This window comes from Rhinichthys klamathensis, unplaced genomic scaffold (assembly GCF_029890125.1).
Source record: "Rhinichthys klamathensis goyatoka isolate OS25496 unplaced genomic scaffold, OSU_Roscu_1.1 h1tg000079l_1, whole genome shotgun sequence".
Taxonomy (NCBI): domain Eukaryota; kingdom Metazoa; phylum Chordata; class Actinopteri; order Cypriniformes; family Leuciscidae; genus Rhinichthys; species Rhinichthys klamathensis.
Genome location: NW_026606621.1, coordinates 31,110 through 42,338, shown reverse-complemented (window position 1 = coordinate 42,338; position 11,229 = coordinate 31,110). Strand labels below are relative to the sequence as shown.

Below are 11,229 nucleotides of genomic sequence, written 5' to 3'. Positions count from 1 at the left end.
GAAATAATGATTGATACTGTGCGATTCAGAAGCGTGAAAGCCAAAATAATTACCAGCTTTTAAAGTCAATGGGCTGAACAGCTATACAGACCACAACAGAAAGAGACAAGAGGAGATAATAGATGTTTCTACACACGCATGCTTAACCAAACAACTACACAATGATTGGTTTACGATTGTATAATTTGTAATAAACAATAATGATGTATGACATAAGTTAAAATAGCTTTGTTAAATACGCCCAATGAAAGGGTTCTTTATAAATAGTCTATAAATAGTTCCCCATCCTGGCTTCTGATTGGTCAATACAGCATTCCAGTCATGCTGCATTCCACAATAAAGTAAGATCTATGACTTGAAACACCTGTTCGCTGTATCACTGTGCAGCATTTATACTTACTTAGGCCTTTAAATTCCCATAGGAACATAGGCCATCGACGAAGCTCTTCCATCGTCTCCGGTCTTGGGTCCTCCTCTCCAGATGTTGCCACGTCAGCCCTTCTTTCTTCATCTCCTGGTCTGTGGTTCTTCTCCAGGTGGTTTTCGGTCTGCCTCTCTTCCTCCTGCCCTGTGGGTTCCACGTCAGCGCCTGTTTAGTGATTGATTTCTTTCTCCTGAGTGTGTACCCTATCCAATTCCATTTCCTCCTCCGGATTTGCATTTCTATCAGGTCTTGTTTGGTAAGTTCCCACAGGTTGGCGTTAGAGATGATGTTGGGCCAGTATTCCTAGGAGGCGTCTGAGGCACCGGTTGGTGAAGGTCTACAGCTTATTGAGTATGGTGGTGGTAATTCTCCAGGTTTCTGAGCCATAAAGTAGAGTGGTCTTTACGTTTGAGTTGAAGATTTGCAGTTTGGTCTTGAGTGACAAGTTTTTTGCCTTCCAAATATTGTTTAGCATGTTGAATGTTGTTCTTGCTTTTCCGATCCTGGCTTGGACATCGTCCTCCGTGCCACTTTCCCTTGAAATGATGCTACCAAGGTATGTGAAGCTATTTACATCCTCTAGTGCATTTTGATCCGTGGTTATGGGTGTGTTGTTCTTGCTGTTGATACGCAGTACTTTAGTTTTTGATGAGTTTATTTTGAGACCGAGCAAAGCAGCTGTTTCCTCCAGTTTTCCAGATTTTTCCTGCATCTGTTGATGTGTGTGAGCCAGTAGTGCCAGATCGTCAGCGAAATCGAGATCTTCTGGCTGCTTGGTCAAGCTCCACTGTATGCCGGTGCGTCTATTGTTGGTTGTTTCTTTCATCACCCAGTCTATGCAAAGGAGGAAAAGAAAGTGTGAGAGCAGGCACCCTTGCCGCACACCAGTCAGGACCTCAAAAGCCTCCGATATACATCCTTCGTGGAGGACTTGACATCTCGTCCCTTGGTAGGTGCTACATTTGATGTTGATGATCTTTGCTGGGATCCCATAGTGAGCCATCAGTTTCCACAGCCTTTCCCTATCCACACTGTCAAAGGCTTTTTCGAAATCTATGAAATTCACATAGACAGGCGAGTTCCATTCGATGGACTGTTCTATAATAATCCTGAGGGTAACAATTTGGTCTCCACAGGATCTGTTGTTCCTGAAGCCAGCCTGGTTTTCCCTCAGTTTCTCATCGACCCCCTTCTGGAGCCTCTTGAGCAGGATATGGTTGAGCACCTTCCCAGGTGTTAAAAGGAGCATTATTCCTCTGTAGTTTTTACACTGCCGGAGGTCTCCTTTCTTGGGGATTTTCACAATGTGGCCATCTCTCCAGTCAGATGGGACATTTTCTTCCTCCCAGATGGTTTTCATGAGGTGGTGGAGCATGTTTGTGGAGGTTTCAATGTCGACCTTAAGAGCTTCTGCTGGAATCCCGTCTGGTCCCTCTGCTTTCCCTCCTTTCAAGGCCTTAATGGCTTTTCTAATTTCCATCTTGGTGGGGGGATTGCAGTTAATCCCCAATGGGTTTGGGGCTATTGGGATATCTGCTGTCAGTTGAGGAGGCTGCCTGTTGAGCAGGTCTCTGAAGTGTTCAGTCCATCTCTTCACCTGGTCTTCCTTGGTTGTGAGGAGTACACCCTGTGGATTTTTAATGTGTGCCTGTGCGCGTCTGAATTTGCCTGTGAGCTTTCTTGTAGTTAGGTATAGGTCTTTCAGGTTGTTCTTGCCTGCCGCTTCTTCTGCCTGTTGTGCTACTGTAAATCCTCAATAAATGTCTTCTTGTCTCTCCTTACACTTCTTTTTACTTCTTTATTTGCTGTTGCATATTCTTTCTGTGCTGCCGCCTTGGTCGCTCTGGTTTTACTTCTGTTTACTGCCTCTTTTTTCTTCCTCCTCTCACTCACTTTGCTATCTGTATCTCTGGATAGCCAGGGCTTGCTGTCTATCTTCCTCCTCCCTACTACTTCTTTGCATGTGTCTTTCCACAAGCAACACTTTGCTTAGGGTTTCTATTTCTAGGTACCGATTGTGTAGTGTCACTTTGTAGAGTTCGGATGTACCTATATCCATGTGGCTTTATGGATGTTCATGTGTTGGAATACTGACCCAACAATGACCAAGTTGTTGTCTGCACAAGCTGCTGCGAACCTCTCTCCATTCTCATTCATGATCCCTAGTCCTTCTCTTCCCATTACTGTCTCAAAGCCGTTGTTATTGCCCCCTATATTTGCATTCATGTCTCCCATCAAGATCATGACGTCCTTCCTTTTCCTGGTCTGTAGAATAGTGTATAGTTGGTTGTAAAATTGGTCCTTTATTTCATCATCCGTGTCATTGGTGGGAGCGTAGCATTGTACCACTAGGAGGTTTATTTTCTTGTGTGTGGTTTGAAATTTGGCAGTGATGATCCGTGAGTTGATGGGTTCCCAGCTGAGAAGGGCCCTTTGTGCTTCCTTGGACAGCATGAACGCTACTCCCTCTGTGTGTGGTGCAGAGTCATCGGGATGTCCTGAGTAGAGTATGGTCTCTCCACTCGCCAGCTTGACCTGTCCTGACTGGAGCCACCTGGTTTCTCCCAGACCAAGGAGGGCTGCCCCGTACCTCCTCATCTCCTCTGCTATCATTGCTGCCTTTCCACCAGCATACATGGTCCTCACATTCCATGTCGCTATGGTGGTGGGTCGCTTTGGGGACAGAAGCCGCTTCAAACATACAGTCTCCTTGCGGTTTTCCATGCACGTCGTCATATTTTCTTTAGCTTGGTTCGCTGCAGAGGCTTCCTTCCCAAGGCTTGAGGATTTTCTGATTTTCGTCGATGTTCCGGTAGCTGAAGGCTTTTTACAGGGTGGAGTAGCTGGTCCCACGCCCAACCCCCACCTTTGGGGTAATGTTTTGGAGTTGGTTTGTTAGTCCTCTTCCCTCCCCTATTGTCTTCCAGGTAATGGATTACAGCCTCTACCACGTGAGGCCAGACAGGCTTTGGGTCGTGTACAAGCTGTCTCGGCACATCAAGCCCTACCAACTCCTGCTGCTGTGTATTGAAAGCTGCACTAGGCAAGCTAACCCTACCAGCAGCGCGAGACAGCATTTATAGCACATCATCATTACATTACAGCGCATTTGTTCCATAGCAACATTCTGGTAGGATGCCACTTAAAGAATTTGCTTGATAAATTAATGGTTTAATTTACATGTAATATTTTTGTTATGTAGAAAATGTTTTAGGCCATGCTGTATTGTGAATATACATTTTCTGAACCTTATTACATTTAGCGAAAAGCATAGAATCGTTATAAAATAAAACTGTATTAATTTTTTTTTTTTTGATTACCAGTATACCAATATTGATTTATTCATGTGTGAATAGAGAGTGTGTTATTTAAAGAAACTGAAAAAGTATTATTATTATTATTATTATTATAAGTTTTATTATTAGCATTCTCAATTTTTATGATTTATTAATCATCTGCTTTTACAATGACACTTAACTGACTGAAAAATCCACATCCACATAACTTTAAGATAAATGACTAATTAGTAATAATTAGTGTATATATGTGTGTGTGTGTGTGTGTGTGTGTGTGTGTGTGTGTGTGTGTGTGTGTGTGTAATATAAATAAATATAAATATTATATATTATATTTGTAATATATTTAATATTTTATTATATATATATATATATATATATATATATATATATATATATATATATATATATATATTGATTGATTGATTAATTGATTGATTGAAAAACTTTTGATCAGAAACATGTGAACTGCAGGATAAATATGATAATAGCTGAGAAAGGGAAGTGTGAGATGTCTGTAATTGTAATACTGCCCCCCACTGCTCACTTCATGTTCTCAAAGTCTGTGATTGAGCAGACAATGACATCAGCTTTACTCACTGATGATGTCACTGTCTGCTGAGATGTGACATTAAAAGTAATGTGACATTATGTCATAATTGTTAATTAACTAATGAATCTTGAGCAGTTTACTCATTTAACTATTTGCTTTTCATTTATTTTAAATTCTAGATCATAATAATACAGACAATTATGTTTCAAAATGCCACTGCGCAGTCATAAGCATTTTAATGTAATTTGCCTTTCAGTTTATTGGTATCAATTACAACTTGGGTAACACTTTAGAATACTGTTCCGTCATTAATGAATAACTACACATGAACAAATAAGTAACACAAAATTAACATTCTAGTAACTGAAGTAAGTAATGGTGCTCAATTGAATGAGGTCGTTCACTATTAGCTAAGAGTAATGCACAATGTATAATTAATGTAATACTGTACTTATTTTACAGTACATGCAAATACAGTGTATTACAGTGTAGTTACCCAAGAAAGTACTGGTAATATAAGGTAACTACATGGGTTGAGGTTAGGGATAGGTTCAGTTATTACCCAGTTATTGTAATAGATATGATATAAAAAGTATGTACATGTGGAACAGGACTGTAAAAAAAGTGCATTAATTCTAAAGTGAAGATCATGGTAACCCACTAATGACTCAAGTATAACCAAATCTGTCAGAAAGAATTACTAATTATTTGTATCAGTATTCTAAAGTAAAAAACATGATAACTCCCTAATAAATTGGGTCATTTAAAGTTTTTGTAAAGGATACCCTAGTGAAGAAAAACCTTTACCAAAATCTATTTAAAATACATTTATTTCATAAGTATACTAAAAATCTATTAACATACTTACTGACATATCGCGTGAGACTTACTGAAATAAATATTATAATTAAACTTTATTTGGAGTACCTCTTTATGGCACAATGCACATTTCTTAATATTAAAGGATTAGTTCACTTCAAAATGAAAATTATGTCATCATTTACTCACCCTCAAGTTGTTTCACACCTGTATGAATTGTATTTCTTCTGCTGAACACAAAACAAGAGATTTTGAAGAATGTCGGTAACCGGACAGTTGACGGACCCCATTGATTTCCATAGTATCTTTTTCCTACTATGGAAGTCAATTGGGGACATTCTTCATTTTTCATTTTGAAGTGAACTATTCCTTTAAGCCTAACATGTGTTTTAATATCACTATTAGTAAGGATGGTATGATCTCTGTCAAATGTAATTCTTTAAATGCAAGATATTTAAAGTGTACCCAAAGTATACTTGCAATAGTTCCACTTTAGCACAATCAATACTTAAGTATTTATTTAGTTGAACTTCAGCACTATTTCTGGATAACTAAAGTGCATTAAGTACAAAATTAGTTGTTCCAATTTAGCAGACTTTAAATATATCAATTTAGTATACTAAAAGTACAATTGCAGGGAATTTATATCAAGTACATAAATATGTAAATGTATTTGTAGTATACTTAGCAAAAAACTGTCCAAATAATAGTCATCTTTCTGAAGTTTATCATTACTAGTGGGTTACCATGTCTTCACTTTAGAATTAATTATAAATTATGCATTATTCAAGTTAATTATGAACTTGTGGTTCTTAGTCCACTGGGAGATATGAAAAATAGTTATTAGCCGCGTTTCCATTACCCTTCAAATTGCGCAAATTGAAATTGCGAATTAAAAAATACGCTCAATGGAAACATGTCAATTTCGCAAAAACTCCCATTTATCGCAAAAAAGTTTTTACGCTCGCATGAGGTGGTTTTTAAGGCAATTCGAAAAAGGAATATTTCGCAAAACTGCAATGGAAACAGTTTTTGCGCAATTACAGTCACCTGACTTAGAAGGCGCGTGTGTTTGGGGTCCGTGTAGGCTATTGCGTCCATTCGTTTTTCCTTTAACTCGTATGAAAACGAAAAAGATGCTTTCTTTATTAGTTTTTAGACTGGTGAAAAGATATTCACATACAAACTTATTTTCCTTATATAGCCTATTGCTTATTTAATTGAAAATCAAATAGGCCTAACTGACATAGGCCTACAACTTTGCGAAATTTGATTTCTGCATTTCATTTTGACACGGAACATTTAGATATGGAGCGTCTGTGAAAAAATAAAATTGCCTAAATGAAAAAAAATCTGTGGCGACGGTTTTGCAATCCGTCCCCTCAAGTTTATAAACCGCAGGCCTATTCACGGTTGAGTACAAACTGTTCCCTCGATCGGTTTAACAAATCGTGCCCACGGATTAATAAACTGTAGGCCTATACCCACGATATCCTAATCCGCGCTCTCAGATTTGTAAATATCAGTTCTTTGTAATTTCTTGAATTTTCTAAAAAAACGAAATTTAGCCCGGTACTTGTATCTTTAAAGTCCTTTATTTTTTTTTTTGGGGGGGGGGGGGGGGGTCATAGGCTATAATAGAATAGCAAAAAAAGACTTCTCATACAAAAAAAGAAATATAACACAAACTCATTTTCCAAAACTGTAAAAGGTTATATAAAAATAATACATTCATCAATTATTTTATGATAAATATATTACTGTCTTAAGTGAAGTCATTTATAGTTATAAACGCAAATAATAATAATTATTATTATTATTATAGCCTATTACATTTATTAGGCTACATTTATTAGGCTACATATTTAGAAGGCGCTTTTATCCAAAAAAGGAACAAAGCAATTCGTCAAATGTCATTCATAATACAGGTTAGACAATAATAATACAGGGCTAAGATTATCACAAATAAACAAGATTTTGACGTATATCCGGATGACGGAGGCGCGGGCGCGAACACTTGCATTTTCCTGTCAACAGTGGAAACAACTTAAAATACTCTATCATTTATGGTCATACAGAAAATAATAATACATAATCCGCAACTACTTTTATTTGTGTAAACTCACAATAACAAGAAAACGTTCTTCTTTTGCAAAATAAATCAGGCGCGCTTTCATGATCTCCGTGAACTGGAACATGTCTCAGAAATTAACTGAAACAAAATATAGCCTATAGGCTAAAGCTTGAACGAACAAATTCAAATCGAAAGCAAATACCTTCTGATTATGTAATCCATATGAAAGGTGCATTTCTCTCTAAAGGCGCATCCCATCCGCTTTACAGTGGAGATGAAAATATGTTTGCAGTCGGCACTAACACTATAGTTTATTAATAAACAATTAAAATGCCTCGTTATTTTTTCAGACACATTTATTATCATTAGCCTAGAATCACCTATAAATCACCTAGGCTATGGTTCCAGAGACATGGCTCTTCTTATTCAGCACTGCGGGAAAAATATCATCGGGTTCTAATTTGGCCTTAGAAAACCAGTAAAATCAACATTTTTTTCATATTAATTTGTGAATATTTTAAATGTTTAATAAAGGGGCAAAAAGTCATAAACAAAAATCTGAAAATTCGTCTATATTTATTTTTTTGCGCAGCATTGGTGTGTAGTAGGCTACAGTTCAAATTGAAAATTTGTTGTTCAACTTTGCGCTTTAAAAATACAACAACCGTTCATTTTTCGTTTTTCAATTAGGCTACGGGTTAAAAAAGGAAAAATAAATGGACGCAAAAGTACACGGACCGTTTGGACAGAATACGAGACAAAGTTCTTTATTAAATTCATAAAAGAAAAAAGAATTGCAGGAATACTGGATTCTAAACTTCAAAGAAATGCCACAATCAAGACCTTGGAGCAGAAATGAGGGAGAAACACACAAAAACACGTCATGTGCCGTTCACAGTATTAGGGTCTTTCCTTACCATTAATGCTTGGATAACACACCACGTCTCCTTCCATTTTAATAATAATAATGTCTTGTGCGGTGGCTGCACGTCTATTCACATGTGTTAAACCTACAAACGTCCAAAGTCGCATAACATCGGTTAATGGAAACGCCGTCATATCGCAATAGTTTTTTATCGATATTTAGAAAAAAACGCAAAAGTTTTGCGCAAATCTGTAATGGAAACGCGGCTATTGATTAGCTAGTGAACTACCTCATTCAACTGAACGCTTTTACTTGCCATTTTGTTCAGCAGAGTTTCTTAATAGCAGTTACTAGAATGTTAATATTGTGTTACTCCTTTGTTCCTGTGTAGTTATTCAATAATGACGGAAAAGTAATCTTGTCATGTCTAGTTTTGAGTTTTATTTCATGTTCATGTTTCATGTTACTAGTTTTTGGTTTATGTTTCATGTCAGTCATGTTTCCTGTCTTGTCATGTGATTCCCTTGCCCTCATGTGATCCTGCCATGTGCTTCCCTAGTCTCTTGTGTCATGTTGTCATTGGTTAATTGTCTAATCATGTTCACAGGTGTGTCTTGTTTAGTGATTAATCCTTGTGTGTATTTAAGCCCTCATGTTTGCCATGTGTCTTTGTCAATAATTGTTCATGTAACCACTGTGTGGTGAGCGTTGTTGATGTCTAGTTGTAGCATGTCAAGTTATGCTTAGTCAAGTCTTTCTTTTCTATTTTGATCACATTTGGATGTAAATAAACTGCACTTGGGTTCGTTACAATTTGAAAGTCTCACCACAACTTATGGCTTTTACAGTGTGCAAAAGCTTTGTTCTATTCACATTAGAAAACATATGATTCAAATGGGCATTTTATGCAGCAATGGAATGAAAATAACTGACAGTTCTTGAAGAAACATCTCTGATGGAAGAAAAAGACAACGAGACGTTTCAAAGAACTGCGTCCAGCCGAACGAGTATCTGAACAGGCGCAGTGCTACATGGCATCAAGGCGTTTGCTGTTGGTTTGATAAAAGCAGGAGGCACAACCAACATAAATCGGTTCTGCTATTCCTGCTAGACTCAGAATGCTCTTAGATGAAATATTGGCTTTGCACTAAAAACACAAACAAAACGACTGTTGCGCTCGCAGCCAAACTCAATATTTTTCTTTGGTGAATGCGAGTACTACGATCAAATGTGACCCTGGAGTAACTGTAGCTCACATCAGAAGCGAACAGCAGTTTTTCCTTTAATTTGTTGAAAGAGTGTGAAGCTCAAGGTCTTGTTTGTTCCGCAGAAAATGCGAAGCGAAGGTCACTGCCTGAGACTCTGGCGAAGAAGCTCAGAGATGATACTGAGGGGATTTCACCTTAACGCCTCCTGAGAGCAGAGCGTGAAGCAATTACTACCAAATGTTCAAGCCGTTGTTCTTACCGACAATCTCTTACGGTGCGGATCCCTGGAGAGTTTGTGCTGTGTGCGGCAGGTAGCCATAGCAACAAAATCTCAGACTTTATCTCTAAAAGTTTTGAGATAACAAATCTGTTTTTCCTGGATGGAAAACTTGGATTTGAGGCTTGTCAAGAAAAGAAAAAAAAACGTGCAGCCAATGTTAACAGAAACAGTGAACAATTACCGTATACGACTTGGGAGTGCAAAATGCAAGTACCGGATTTCATCATGTTTGGCAAAGAAACGTGTGATTAAACAGAAGATAGAAATAAAATAAGGTTTATTGGATTCAAAGCACTGGAGCTCTTTTCATGACATGAAAAAACCTATAATGGATATTGTTAGTTCATGAATGTGATTGGCGTATAAATTCACTGCATCTGATTGATGTCTTATTAAGACACGTCCAACACAGATAATATGCAAAGTCCCAACTGGCAAAGTCTCTGAATATCATGTTACACTTTCAAATGATTTCTTCTGGCCTGCAAGAACAGCTTTGAATCAGTGTCGATATTTGTCAGGGGACAGTAAGTTACCAGTAAGTGTCCCGCGGTGAATAACCTGTCCCGCCTCAGCTTTGTATCGGTGTTCCAAACTCTCGTCTGATGACAATGGATGTGTTGGCTGTATTAAGCTGTCACTCACCCCGTCCCTTGTAGAGACGCACAAGCAAGACTGACACAATTATATCCCGTCCTTCACAACTGAGAGTTACACAGTCAATATTTGGCTGGTGAAGAGCGCTTTTTTGATTTGCGATTACTGTAATTCACATGCAGCAGGATCAAAGCAACTCAATGGGATGTTATCCACACAAAGACAGGGCATTTAACATCGCTCAGTTTGATGGCTCACGCAGTGAAATTTGTGAACAGTGCCGATATGTGTGCGTTCTGAAGCACATAATGGACTAAATGTGTGACTGAACTGATACCAGTCATTCATTACTGAATCAAAACCCTTTCCAGTTCTTTACTCATTCTCACGCCAAACCAGTGCTGGAATACTGTGCCTATACCGGCCATATGTTCTGAAAGCTAAACTCTCACTCGTAAACATTAATTTCTTCTCTAAGTAAAAAAAAACGGTTCTTTTAAGAATTCCTGACTGAAAGATTATTTTGGGAACCCAACATTTTTTTCTTCTGTGGCATTACCTTTCTTTTTAAGAGTGCTGTCTGGCACCCAACACTTTCTGTGAAAATGGATGGATTTGGATTCAACCAACTGTTAAAGGATCACCCAAAAATTACAAATCTGTCTTCATTTACTCACCCTCAAGTTGTTAGAATAAATTTGGAAGATTGTGGGTAATCAAACAGTTGATGCCACCCATTGACTTCCATAGTATGGGGGGGAAAATACTGTGGAAGTCAATGGGGTTCATCAACTGTTTGCATACTTATATTCTTTAAAATATCTTCTTTTGTGTTAAACAGAAGAAAGAAATACATACAGGTTTGGAGCAGCTTGAGGGTGAGTAAATGATGACAGATTTTTCATTTTTGGGTGAACTGTCCCTTTAAATCAGGGGTTCTCAAAGTTTTGATAGGTGAGGGCCAATTTAGGAACCCAACATTGAACTTAGGGCCGCCAATGGGGCGGGGGAGAAAACTGGAGAAAAAAAAACTGAAAAGAAAATCCCATTTGAAATTATTTTAATGACCAGGTTGCATCTCTACAGTTTACATTAGTTGCAATAAACACATCT

The 11,229-nt window shown here is 38.0% G+C and overlaps 1 pseudogene; it reads right to left on the bottom strand.

The window, feature by feature from the left end:
- Nucleotides 1-400: 400 nt before the first annotated feature.
- LOC130085441 (uncharacterized) lies at nucleotides 401-3,160 on the bottom strand (annotated as a pseudogene).
- Nucleotides 3,161-11,229: the final 8,069 nt, after the last annotated feature.